The sequence below is a fragment of the Lynx canadensis genome, chromosome C2 (assembly GCF_007474595.2).
Source record: "Lynx canadensis isolate LIC74 chromosome C2, mLynCan4.pri.v2, whole genome shotgun sequence".
In the NCBI taxonomy this organism is placed as follows: Eukaryota; Metazoa; Chordata; class Mammalia; order Carnivora; family Felidae; genus Lynx; species Lynx canadensis.
This window is the reverse complement of record NC_044311.2, coordinates 10,424,452-10,438,630: the sequence shown is the minus strand read 5'-3', so window position 1 is coordinate 10,438,630 and position 14,179 is coordinate 10,424,452. Positions and strand designations below refer to the sequence as shown.

Here is a 14,179-nt window from a genome sequence, read left to right as displayed (position 1 = left end):
CCCTGGCTCACGCTCTCTCTCTCTCTCAAAAATGAATAAATGTTAAAAACATTTAAATATGATAAATCAAATATTAATGTAATAAACATATTGTTTAGAAATAGGCAACCAATAAAAGAATAAACAAAAGTATTGAAAGCAGTTGGCTCTAGAGAGTAGGACTGAGGGCAAGGAGGGATGATTTTGAACTTTTTAATATTTTTAAAATTTATGTGTATTTGGCTGATTAAAAACAACACTAGGAAAAGAGAACATAAAAGACTCAGTCATTCTATTGCTAGATAGAAAGTTTCAGAGAGAGGCTTAAATTCTTATTTTTCAAAAGAGATTAAAGAAGTACTTATTCTGGTCTTTTGTTTCTAATCCCATCTAAACCGTTTACTCTTATATTTTACCCAGCAGGTAAGTGTGGCAATCATGTAGCTTAAATCATGTATCTGTTTCTGTTTCAAGGTGACTCCAGGCTGCCTCCTCTGTGATGGTTCTGGGTGGAGAACTGGCTTACCTGGTTTTAATTATGTAGCAGTCAGAGAAGACAGGGAAAAACACTAGGCAAAGGTTATATGAACATTGAAATAACATTAGTCTTTAGGTCCTGAGGTTGTCTCCCTCCAAAAAACAGGAGGAGGGTGTGTTTCAGATCTTGTTTTGCTGATGTCCTTATTTCACTAGTCTTTCCCCAGTCTCCATCCACCCTCCCACAGACTATAATCTCATCCCCACCGCTCTAACTCATCCTCATCTCTCCCCACCATAGCAACTGAACCAGAGTGTTGGGATTGAATTCTTGATTTACTTGATTGACTAGTTGTGATTGCATTCCAGTTGCTTTGGAAATGCATCAATCTGATATATGACCATGTAAAAGAAGACAATTTTCAACCCTCCAAAACATAAAAAGATGGACATGTATGTATGTGTATGTCCATATGTATATGCATAGATATACACACACAAATGTGGCATATATATTTTTATATCGATAATTATGTATTAAATTCATATACCTATGTTTTAGCATATACATTATTATCACTGTATATTTATTTACATGTAAATAGCTTTTTTCTCACATAAAATAATAAATGCTAGTAAGGAAAAACCAGATAATATAAAAAATATTTTTAAAAAGTAAAAGCAGATAATATTCCTACAATCCAATGATAAGTACTCTAGGAGTCAGAATTAACTTCAGCTGCAATTATCAGGGGTAAGAATATTAAAAATAATAGTAACTGAGACAAAGTTATCTAAGTTACATATTTATCTAATATATCTGGAAACAGGCTGGTGGCCTGTATCTGGTGGCTCTAAAATCATCATGCCACAGCTATTTATAGCTGTCCACTTCACCATTCTTAGGGTGTGGCCCTCATTCTCATGGTCCAAGATAGCTGCCAGGGCTCCAGCTTTATTTCATATTCCAGGTAGCAGATTGGAGGAAGGGAACAAGAAGGGAGCAAAGGGCACATGACAGCTGTCTTTCGAGTTGGTTTCCTCAGAAGCACGCACATTACTTTTTATAACTCATTGGCCAAAACTTAGTCACACAGTCACAATAGTTACAAGGAAAGATAGGGAATACAGAACTTTTAGCTAGGCACTAGAGTGACATCAGTGGGAATGGCAAAATAAAGATCTCTAAAAATCTATTTCTCCATAAAAGTAATGAGAACACAGGCAAAAATTGTCAACATGTTTTTCAGAATGCTGGATATAAATCAAAGACTTGGAATAATCCAAGAAGCATTTATCCAAGAAAAGTTGCTGAATCAAGGTAAGAACAATGAACTTTGGGGCATTTTATTTTACCCTATTTACATCTCCCTCTTCCCACATGAAGAAACAAAGATCCCACTGGCAAAGGTAACAACACATAGGTAAATATAAAAGACTGTATAAATGTAACTTTTGTTTGAAGCCCTTTTCTTCTGCCATCTAATTTAAAAGACAACTGCATAAAGCAATACTTATAAATACAGGTCATTGGGCATATGATGTAAAACAAGGTATTTGTATGTCAATAATAGCACAGGGGAGGTGGGAGAGAATGAACTTATATAGGAGAAACGTTTCTGTGTACTATTGAAATTAAGTTGCTATTAGTACAAACTAGATTATTATGTTTAGATGTTACTTTTAGTCTTCAAGGCAACCACTGATAAAATGACTATATATGTGTGTGTGTGTGTATATATATATATATATATATATATATATATATATATATATACTAAAAAAAACTACAAGGGAATAAAAACGGTAAAAAATATTTAATGCAAGATCAGGCAATAATGGAGGAATAAACAAAAAATACATGACAAATAGGAAACAAATAGCAGAATGGCAGATATAACTTCTTTGTTACTAGTAATTTTAATAAAATTAAATGTAAATGATTTAAATACTCCAGTCAAAGGCAGAGATTGGCAGAATGGATTTAAAAAAAAAGGATCTAACTATGTTGGATTGTATCTACAAGAGACACTTTAGATTCAAGGACTCAAATGGGTTGAAAGCAAAGGATGGGAAAAAGATATGCCATGCAAGGAGTAACCAAAAGAGAGCTGCAAAGGCTATACTAATATCAGAAAAAATTGACTTTAAGATAAAAATTGTTACTAGAAATGAGGAAGACCATTTTCTAATGATCAAAGAGTCAGTCCCTAAGAAGACCTAGTGATTATAAATATATATTCACCTTACAACATATTCAAAAAGTAAATGAACCAAAAACTGGCAGAATTGAAGGGGAAAAATAGACAATAGTCAACAGTAATAGTTGGAGACTTCAACACCTTACTTTCAATAATGGATAAAACAACTAGACAGAAGATCAATAAGAAAATAGAAGACTTAAGGTCGAAAAGAAAAGTAAAAGTCTTAAGCAACACTATAAACCAACTAGGCCTAATAGACAACTACAGAACACTCCATCCAACAACAACAGGATACAAATTCTTCTCCAGTGCACATGGACCATTCCCCAGGATAGAACATATGGTAGGCCATAAAACACATCTCAAAAAATTTTAAAGGATTGACCTCTTACAATGTATCTTCTCCAACTGCAATGGAATGAAATTAAATTCAACAGAAGAACTTTTGTGGAATTCACAAATATGTGGGAATTAACATGAATAAACAGTCAAAGAAATTGACTCACTAATTTCTAGTGAAATTAGAAAAGACTTTGAGATGAATGTAAATGAAAGCACAATATTCTAAAACATATGATTCAGATAAAGCAGTGCTCATAGTTGGAAACTTATAGCTGTAAGTTTTTATAACCTACATTTTTAAACTTATAGCCTACATTTTTAAAACAGAAGAGTATCAAATCGATTTTCTATCCTTCTACCTTATGAAACTAGAAAAAGAAGAGCAAATTAAACCCAAAGCAAGCAGGGAGGGAAATAATAAGGATTAAAGCAGAAATAAGTATAATACAGAATAGAAAAATAACACATAAAATCACCCAAACTAAAAGTTGGTTTTTTTTTTTTTATTTTTTTTTTTCAACGTTTATTTATTTTTGGGACAGAGAGAGACAGAGCATGAACGGGCGAGGGGCAGAGAGAGAGGGAGACACAGAATCGGAAACAGGCTCCAGGCTCTGAGCCATCAGCCCAGAGCCCGACGCGGGGCTCGAACTCCCGTACCGCGAGATCGTGACCTGGCTGAAGTCGGACGCTTAACCGGCTGCGCCACCCAGGCGCCCCTAAAAGTTGGTTTTTTGAAAAGACAGACAAAATCAACAATTCTTCAGCTAGACTAAGAAAAGAAGACTCAGATTACTAAAATCAGGAATAAAAGAGAGGACATTACTACAGACCTAACATAAATAAAAAGTATTGAAAATTCTATGGACTATTGTATTGAACAAATTAGATAACCAAGATGAAATGGAAAAATTCCTAGAAAGACACAAACTATTGAAACTAGTTCTAGAAGAAATGGAAAATCTGAATAGAACTCTAATGATATAGTTCTGTTGGGGTTGAATTAGTAATTTGGACACCAATGTGCCAAGTTAAATATCAAAGTACCTATTACTAAGGAAGAAGAAGAAAAGAAAGATTGTAGGGGGCTCCTATGAATCTATGCCACAGCCACTGTTAACACTTGGGTGCCCTTCTCAGAATGACATATATGTAATTTATCACATGGACAATTTGGTAGCTTAGGCAATTAGATTTATTGGAAATTAAAAACGTAAGAACATTTCAAAGAAAATATGAGTCACTCACTAAGTTTACTACCTTGCCAGATTGGTGAATTGTGTATCTAGAGACAATTGGATTTTTTTTTCTTCGCCTTTTTCAACAGGGCCATGTGAAGGCTTTCTCTGAAAAAGCTTGTCTAATCCCACAGCTCCAGTTACCAAATCTGTGCTGATTTTTCTAGAACTTAGTCTCCAGCCTAAGTCTTTCTCTGAAGCTCCAGCACCTTATACCCAATGGCCTCCTGAACAACTCCCCTTGGATATTCTGCAGGTACAGTACTTCCAACCCAATGTGTCTAAAACTAAACTCACTAAGTGTGGACTTTCTGATTAAATGGTTGAATGCCTTCCTTAAGTATGACTAAGGCTAAGGTTCCACAGGTTGTAGATCAATGCTAATGCACGTAGTTGTTAGGTTTAACCATATGAAATGGCCAAATTTGTAGGGCAAAAATGCAGTTTTTCATGGTTCAACCTGATACATCACACCTTAGGTCACAGCATGTTAAAGTAATTTATAGACATCCTGACAGAATGTCTTAGGTAATATAGAATGCCATTATACTCATACAATTTTACGTTTATACAAGATGTCATATTTATGAAGTTGTACTTATGAAACTTCATTCTGGGGTTCAGTTTGTCATTAAACTTACAGAATCACAGAGATTTTACTGATAATGTGGCCAGCAGTCGGTAATCCCCTTACCAAGAATTCTTTCCCCACCCACTTTCCCTGGATTGTGTCCATAGTGATTCTAATCTCTCACAGAGACCTAGGAAGAACTGAAGTGGCATGAGGAGAAAAGACAATCAAGTTTATGAAATCAAAGAGTTTTTGACAATTCAGGCTAATAGGTTGTAGTCAGATACTGGCTCTAACGTTTCAGGATAAAATATGCAATATGTGATTTGTAATGGATATTTCCCTTTTTAAAACTATATATTGAGGTAAAATTTCCATTATATAAAATTAACTATTTTACAGTGAAAAATTCAGTGGCATTTAGTACATTCGTGATATTGCACAACCACTACCTCTGTCTACTGGTAATAAATTTCCTTCACTCTAAAGTAAAACCCTTTGTCCACCAAGTACTCTCCCTGGTCTCCTCTCCCCGGTCTCCTCTCCCCCCTGCCCTATCCCCAGTTCCTGGAAACCACCAATCTGCATTCTGTCTCTGTGAATTTATCTATTCTTGATATTTCCAAAAAAAATAGAATCATATAATATATGACCATTTGTGTCTGGCTTCTTTCACTAAGTATAGTGTGTTGGTGGTCATCCATCCATGTTGTAGCATGTATCGGCACTCCATTTCTTTTTATGGCTGAGTGATATTTCATTGTATGTATACACTAAAATTTGTTTATCTGTTCATCTGTTGATGGGCATTTGGGCTGTTTCCACTTATTGGCTATCATGAATAGTGCTGTTATGAGTGGGTACATGTTCCATGTACCTGTTTTAGTGCCGGTTTTCAATTCTTTTGGGTCTATACCTAGGAGTAAAATTTCTGTATTTAACTTTTTTAAGGAACGGACAGTTTTCCACTAGGTCTGAGCTATTTTGCATTCCTACCACAAAGTACAAGTACAAAGTTCCAACTTCTCTATATCCTTGCCAACACTTGTTATTTTCTGTTTATTTTTTGTTTGTTTGCTGTTGTTGTTGTTTTGTTAACAGCTATCCTAGTGGGTATGAAGTGGTACTTCATTGTGGTTTTGATTTGCATTTCCCTAATGGCTAATAATGTTGAACATCATTTTGTGTGTTTGTTGATTGTTTGTACATATTCTTTGGAGAAATGTCTAGGTCCTTTGCCCATTTTAAGATTGGGTTGTCTTTCTAATTTTGGATCATAAGAGTTCTTCATATATTCTGGGTACTAGCCCCTTGTCACACAATATTTCCTCCCATTCTCTAGGTTGTCTTTTTATTTCTTGATAACATCCTTTGAGGCACAGGAGTTTTTGATTTTGGTGAAGTCCAAATTATCTAATTTGTTGTTGTTGCTGGTGCTTTTGGTGTCATATTTAAGAATCCATTGCCAAATCCCAGGGTCCCAAAGATTTATCCCTTTTTCTCTTTTAAGGGTTTGTGGTTTTAGCTCTTGCATTTAGATCATAGATCCATTTGTAGTTAATTTTTTTTAAAGATTTAAAAACAAAATTTTTTAATGTTTATTTATTTTTGAGAGAGAGAGAGAGAGAGAGAGAGAGAGTAAGTAGGGGAAGGACAGAGAGAGACACGCACACAGAATCCAAATCTAGGCTCTGAGCTGTCAGTTCAGAGCCCAACGTGGGGATTGAACTCATGAACTGAGAGATCATGACCTGAGCCAAAGTCAGATGCTTAACTGACTGAGCCACCCAGGTGCCCCTGGAGTCAATTTTTATATATGGTGTGAGATAGGGATCCATATTCATTCTTTTGCTGGTGGATATCCAGTCTGCAGAGACTATCCTTTCCCCCATTGAATGGTCTTGACACCTTTGTTGAAAATCATTTGGCCACAAATATTTAGGTTTATTCATGGTCTGTTGTCTATCCTTATGCCAATACCACACTATTTTGATTACTGTAGCATTGTAATATGTTTTTAAATCAGGAAGTTTGAATTCTCCAACTTTGTACTTTTTCAAGATTGTTTAAGCTGTTTGGTATAGATGTATCCCTTTTGCTTCAAAGCCAGTTTCTGCTTTTCTCCAGGTTTGTGACAGTTTCTAGACCATCATGGATGCCTGGACCTTTGGAAAATCACATTTATTTTATGAGGAAAAAAATGAGGTCAAATAAGATTTTTGTTTTTGTTTTCATATCATATAAGTGAAAACAATACATTTATGGACTGAAATATTTGTCTAGCTAAAAGACACAGAAATCTATTTTCTGTAGATCTGATATAACTTTAGACACAATGGGATCCAGGCTCCATTAAGTCTATCCACATTAAGTCTATCCACATTAAGTCTAATGTGATAGACACAAGTCAAGGTTTGAATAATATTCTTGCTGTGTGAGGGTCGTAAGGCAGGTCCATTTGAACAAAAATCTTTTTTCCCCACCCTTTCCATATCCCATCTTGCCTTTTCTTCCCAACTTCCTTCCTGGTCCTATTTTCAAATGTCCCCCTCTGAACATCTTTCTATCCTCCCTCTCATTTCCTGACCTCCTCTTGCCCTGCCTTCTTTTCAGTGCCCTTCAAAATTCCCTTTCCCTCACTGAACCCCATCTCAATTTTAGGAAAATAGATTGTTAAACTGAACCTCAGAAAGTGGTGTAGGGGCGCCTGGGTGGCTCAGTCGGTTAAGTGTCCAACTTTGGCTCAGGTCATGATCTCACAGTTCATGGGTCCGAGCCCCGTGTCAGGATCTGTGCTGACAGCTCGGGGCCTGGAGCCTGTTTCGTATTCTGTGTCTCCCTCGCTCTCTGCCCCTCCCCCACTTGCACTCTGTCTCCCTCTGTCTCCAAAATAAATAAACATTAAAAAAAAAAAGTGGTGTCAACAACTAAATCACTACCAAAACACTTAGCCCTGAGTATTTGTTGGCCCAAGAAGTATCCAGCATGTGGAAGAATTGCAGATTGTCTAAAAAAGGCATTTGAGTCCCTCTGGGTCTTCCATTAAAGTCTCCAGTGAGCCTGTGGTACATATATTTGAGACCACCTAGGATCCTATCTCCAGTTTTTCTTTTTCTTTAGAGCAGAATCTGGTCCATCACACGTGGCAGGGAATATTTTAGAGGAGATCGATGGCTGGTTCCTTCTGGTCCCACCTTAGTCAAGTGCTGAGCCTTTCCTTTTACTTCATCAGTGGATCCTTGGGAACATTCAAGGTTTCACTTTTTGCCCTGGGCTATTGTGCCACATGTCATCTGTCCAGAGTCATTCTTCCTGAATGATCAACCTGTTTCGTGTTGCCTGCTGCCAGTAATGGGCCCTTACTGACTCCCGTAAGAAGGATCCAGAGAAGATTCCCTTTTCCTGTGGCTCCCTAGCCATGAGAAGAACTTACTGCTGGAGGTTCTATTCATGCATTTTCCTTCCAAAAGCACTGGTGGTTCATAGCCAGCTGCCAGGCTGGTATGCGGCCACCACTCCTTTTCATTTCTCGGGGACAGGAAACTTCACCCACAGCTTGTTGGATTCCTTTTTGTTTTTTCAGTTCACATATATTTCTAGTAGGTATATTGGATCTTGTGTTTCATTCACAAGATTAACTCTTTCCAATTTTGAAACAGATAATTATCTGACCTCACCTTCTAAACATTGCTTAACTCCAATAAAAAAGTCTGCAGCTTGCCAGGAGGAGAATTTGACTGTAGAAGAAAAAACAACCCATGATTGTAATAAATATTGCAATAGCACAGCAGCAGGATTTAGGATTTAAAATTTTTTTTCAGGTTCTTTTGTGTTTGGCTATTTTACTTAGCATAAGGTCCTATATCCCTGCTGTAGGAGGTGTCAGAATTTCTTTCCTTCTTAAGGTAGAATAATATTCCATGGTATGTATGTACTATATTTTTTGTTTATCCATTCATTAATCAGTGCACATTTGGGTTGTTTTTACTTTTTGGCTATTGTGAATAATGCTGCCATGAACACGGGTGTACAAATATTTATTCAATTCTTTTGGCTATATGCAGAGTGAAATTGTTAAATCATATGATAATTCTATGGTTAACTTTTTGAGGAACCACCATCCTGTTTTCCACAGCAGCTGTACCATTTTACATTCTCACCAGCAATGCGCAAGGGTTACAATTTCTCTACATCCTCACCACTTGTTATTTTCTGTTTTTTAAATTTTTGGATAATTGCCATCCTAATGGCTATGAAGTATATGACATTGTAGTTTTGATTTGCATTTTCCTAATGATTAGTGCTATTGAGCGTTTTTTCATGTGCTTACTGGTCATATACCTTCTTTAGAGAAATGTCTATTTGAGTCCTTTGCCCATTTTTTTAAGTTTATTTATTTATTTTGAGGGAGAGAGAGAGCACACATGCATGTGCATGGTTGGGAGAGAGGCAGAGAGAGGGAAAGAGAGAATCCCAAGCAGGCTCTGTGCTGTCAGCGCAGGCCCCGATATGGGGCTCAAACTCAGGAACTGTGAGTTCATGACCTGAGCTGATATCAAGACTCAGATGCTTAGCCAACTAAGCCACCCAGGTGCCCCCTTTGCCCATTTTTAAATCAGGATTTCATGTTGTTCAGTTTTAGGGGTTCATTATATATTCTGGGTATTAATCCTCTATCAGATATGATTTGCAAATATTTTCTCCCATTCAATGGGTTGCCTTTTCACTCTGCTGACAGTGTCCTTTGATGCATGAATATTTTACTTTTGATGAAGTCCAACTTATCTATTTTTTCCTTTTGTTGCTTGTGCTTTTGGTGTTATATCCAGTTGTCATGAAGCCTTTCCACTATATGTCTTTCTAAGAGTTTCATAGTTTTAGCTCTTACATTTAGATCTTTCATCCATTTTGACTTAATTAAGGTAAGGACCACACTTCATTCTTTTGCTTGTGGATATCCAGTTTTCCTCTTCTACCTTTTTGTCTTAAAATTTTTAAATTTTATATATTTTTAATTTTTTAAAATATTTATTTATTTTTGAGAGTGAGAGAGACAGAGCATGAGTGGGGAAGGGGCAGAGACAGAGAGAGGGAGACACAGAATCCACAGCAGGCTCCAGGCTCTGTGCTGACAGCATAGAGCCCAACATGGGGCTTGAAATCACAAACTGCGAGATCATGACCTAAGCCGAAGTCAGATGCTCAACTGACTGAGCCACCCAGGCGCCCCTTAATTTTATTTTTTTAATTAACTAATCAATTAATTTTTTAGAGAAAGAGAGAGACAGAGAGAGAGAGAGAAAGAGAGAGAGAATCTCAAGCAGACTTCATACTCAGCATGGAGCCCAACATGGGCCTCGACCCCACGACCCTAGGATCATGACCTAAGCTGAAGTAAAGAGTTGGACACTCAACCAACTGAGCCAGCCAGGCACTCCATTGTTTTTCTTTAACTCTGGCTTGCTTGGAAATGATTTTAAGTTTAATACTGATTAAAGTCTAAGCTAATTTTATTTTCAAGTTGCTAATCCATTTTCCAAAGCAATACCCTTCCTTTTCCCAATTACTATTTTGCAATACGTTTATGGACATATAATTCACTTACCATACAAGCCACATACTTCAAGTTTACAACTGATTGGTTTTTAGTACATTCACAGAGTTGTGCAACCATTACCACAATTTTAGACCATTTTCATTACCCACAAAGCAAACCCTGTTTCTTTAGAAGCCACCCCCCCCCCTTTATTTCTCAACCACCCCAGCCTTAGGCAACCACTAATCTACTTTCTATTTCTATAAATTTTTGTATTCTGGACATTTCATGTAAGAGTCACATAATAAGTGGCTTTTGGTAACTGGCTTCTTTAACTAGCATAATGTTTTCAAGGTTCATCCAGGAAGTAGCATGTATTAGTACTTTATTTACTTTATTTCATTACAGACTTCCTAGTGGGTGTGGAGTGGTATCTCATTGTGGTTTTGATTTCCTGATGGCCAGTGATGGTGAGCATATTTGCGTGTACTTATTGGTTATTTGTATATCTTCTATTACACAATTAATTGTATGTCTTTTTTGTAAATGTTTGTTTATTTTTGAGGTGGGAGGGAGGGGAGGGACACAGAGAGAGGGAGACAGAGGATCCAAAGCAGGCTCCACGCTGATAGCAGAGCCCAATGCGAGGCTGGAACTCACAAAAGGCGAGATCATGACCTGAGCCAAAGTCGAGACGCTTAACAGATTGAGCCACCCAGGCGCCCTGATTGTATGTTTTTGTTTGTTTCTCTTTTTTTAAATCAGTATCCCTACCTATCCCATTCCACTTGGCTGTCTGTTCTTTCATCAGAGCCACACGTTTCTCTCTTTATTTTTCATGTTTTAATATCTGATAGGACTACTCTCTGAACTCTGCCCTCCCTTCATTTCCTTTACTTCTTCCGAATGATCTTGGATATCCTCTCTTATCAATTTACTGGGAAGACCTTTCCACGTTGGCACATTGCCGACATGCTAACAAAATAGAGGCACCTTGTTTACAACCATTGGTTATCTCTTTCCTGTACTATTCTGATGCAGTTCATACGCATTCTAAACATCCAGTGGTGATTTATCCTGGAAATGGTACACATGTAATTTGTGATTTTAATGAAATATTTTTGCAGTACCTTTAGAAAAGCAGTTGACACACATGAAAGCATTAACTTGAGTCATTTGATGCCAGGGGATAATACTTCATTTGTGGGAAGAGGTTTTATCTAAATATTTCTCCTACCCTGGAGCATAGGTGATTGCTTACTAAGCTGGCCTCTTTGCATACATTTCAATTTCCCAGCATTTAATTAATCTTGACAATTGGGATTCTCCATGGAAACAGTGGAGCAAGATGCTATACCTTCCAAAACAAATATAAAAATAATGCTGTTGTTTGTTGCCTGGCAACAGTTCTCTTTGTTTTTATTCATAGGAAAATGTATTTTTTGCTGATTGGTACAACTTTGACAGGGAAAGACAAAGGAGAAAATACCTCTCTCTACATTCAGAAACTGATAGGGCAGTTTAATCTTTTTCTTTGTTAAAGACCCAAGTGCATAACTCTAAAGAGCATTAGAAGCATAGATAGAAGAGCATAGAGCATGTAAAACATAAAGGCAGAGTGAGTATGATCAGAGACGACTCTCATTATGGATCTCCAATGACAAAAGGTCTTTGATTAAGGAACGTACTAGACAAAACTGTTGTGATTCTCAAGCAGTGTGGGTTCAAACTGCATTTGTAAGGCTCAAGAGTAGGGGCGTTTAGGTGGCTCAGTTGGTTGAGGGTCCGACTGCAGCTCAGGTCATGATCTCATAGTCAGCGAGTTTGAGCCTCGCATTGGGCTGTCTGCTGTCAGCCTGCTTGGATCCTTTGTCCCCCACCTCTCTACACCTACTCCGCTTACACTCTCTCTCAAAAATAAATAAACATTAAAAAAAAGTAAGGTTCAAGGTATGTCTTAATCTAAATTTCATTCCATCATGGTTAGTTCCTGTGACAGGTGGTATTTTTTTGTTCACAATTCTTTGTTCGTTTTCTACCTTTGCCATGGTATACTATAGATAAAGTACAGTTCTCTATGTCACTCACTTTGGACTCGGTCTATAGAGTGTGTGTGGATGTAACATATGCCATGTCTCCCCAGAAGCTGTATGTGAATTTATGAAATTTGGCTTAACCTTGTGCATTTCTGCCAGGTAGCGGGCTCCTGGAAGGGAATCAAGTAGAGCAGACCAGAATCTAAGACCAACGCAAGCCTGGCCAACCCACGTGCAGCACACAGACCAGTGAGAGAAAAAAAGTATCTGTCATTGTAAATCACTGATGGTTGGGTCTTGTTTGTTATAGAACATTTTTGCAGCAAAACCTGACCAATAGAATCATTGAGAAACTAACTGTTCCTATTCACGCCTACCATGAGCAATCATACAGACTTGACAATTTGCACTCTAGGTGCCAGTTAGGTGGGCCCCATCTTTCCAGTCACCAATCAGATGGAGCAAAGTCTGTTTAAGAGAACAACTAGCTAAGGGTCACCTGGGTGGCTCAGTTAGTTAAGTGTCCGACTCTTCACCTCTGCTCAGGTCTTGATCTCAGGGTCATGAGTTCAAGCCCTGTGTCATTGGGCTTGTTGCTGGGTGTGAAGCCTACTTAAAGAGAGAGAGAGAGAGAGAGAGAGAGAGAGACCAATTAGCTTATCTTGAGGTTGCTAAGGATGTTCTGGAAGGTGAGATATGTATTTTTTTAAATCTGTATTTATAAACTAGGGACAGATATTCTAGGAATACTATTAGTGGAAAAAACAGTTTACAGAACAACTTGGATGTTCTCCTTTAGGAAAATTTCAAACAAATTTTGAACTGTGGCAGCTCCAGAATTTTCATATAGAATTTCTACCTATGTGAGTGAGCTGAATACAGTCTGATTGGAAGGGAGTTGGGGTGAACAAACAGGCTTAACGCTGCATTTGCATGGCACTTTAATATGATTGAAGAAACTCCCAATTGGCCGCATCATAGAATTGGTTGAAGGGAAACTGATGAAGGATTAAAGCCCCACTGATGAATGCGAAAGCCCCACACTCCCAGGCCTTCCTTGGCCCATCCAGTGCCTATGTTAAGTAGATCTATAAATACACAGGGAGAGGGCTGGAAGGATATCTACCAAAATGTAAATGGAAGTTATAAATGAAAGTGGAATTTGGGGGAATCTTTTTCCTCTTCTGTGTATTTGTCTGTATTGTTTGAATCTTTTGCACTGAACATCTATTTTTCCCCCCAAATACAATGAGGTCATCTTTCACAAAGAAAAGAAAAAGAATCCAATGACCTCTACTTGTTCCCACACCTCATTTTAATCATCTCAGCAGTGCCCCCAAGTCTCCAAATTTCAGTTCTCCCAGTATGGCTTCAAGTTTTAGCTCCAGTCCTTCTCCAAACACAACCAAATGTAAAAGAAACAACACAAGGTATGAAAAAAAGCATCCTGGCCTGAGAGTAGGGATTCCAGTACCAACCCTCGACTTCTCCCTAGGACTTCAGCCTCCACATCTGAAAAGGGAAGGATTGGACTAGTCAGAGGCTACAAACTCACATGCCTGGAGGAACTAAGGGGAGACAGAGGAGAGAAGCAGGTGGGCTGGGGGGAGGGGGTGGGGTCTGCGCCCGACCACCCAGCCTGAAGGAGATACCACCACAGGCCTGGACTTTCCAGATCTTCCAATTTACTCAGAGGCCGGGAATCAGTTTTTTATAGGAAATCTGATTCTTGAATATTGGCAAACACATTTTGAAACATTCCGTGAATTCCTGAGAGGACACATTAACCTTCCGTG

General features: G+C 37.9%; 1 long non-coding RNA gene across 2 annotated transcripts; it reads left to right on the top strand.

The window, feature by feature from the left end:
* Window positions 1-1,573: 1,573 nt before the first annotated feature.
* On the top strand, window positions 1,574-12,923 carry LOC115523161. 2 transcript variants are annotated; one of them, XR_003971658.1, is made up of 3 exons: window positions 1,574-1,777; window positions 4,330-4,496; window positions 12,543-12,923. It is a non-coding gene; the product is annotated as an uncharacterized LOC115523161 (long non-coding RNA). The 2 variants fall into 2 exon arrangements; XR_004344120.1 differs by lacking the exon at window positions 12,543-12,923 and adding an exon at window positions 10,756-10,778.
* The last annotated feature ends 1,256 nt before the right edge of the window (window positions 12,924-14,179 follow it).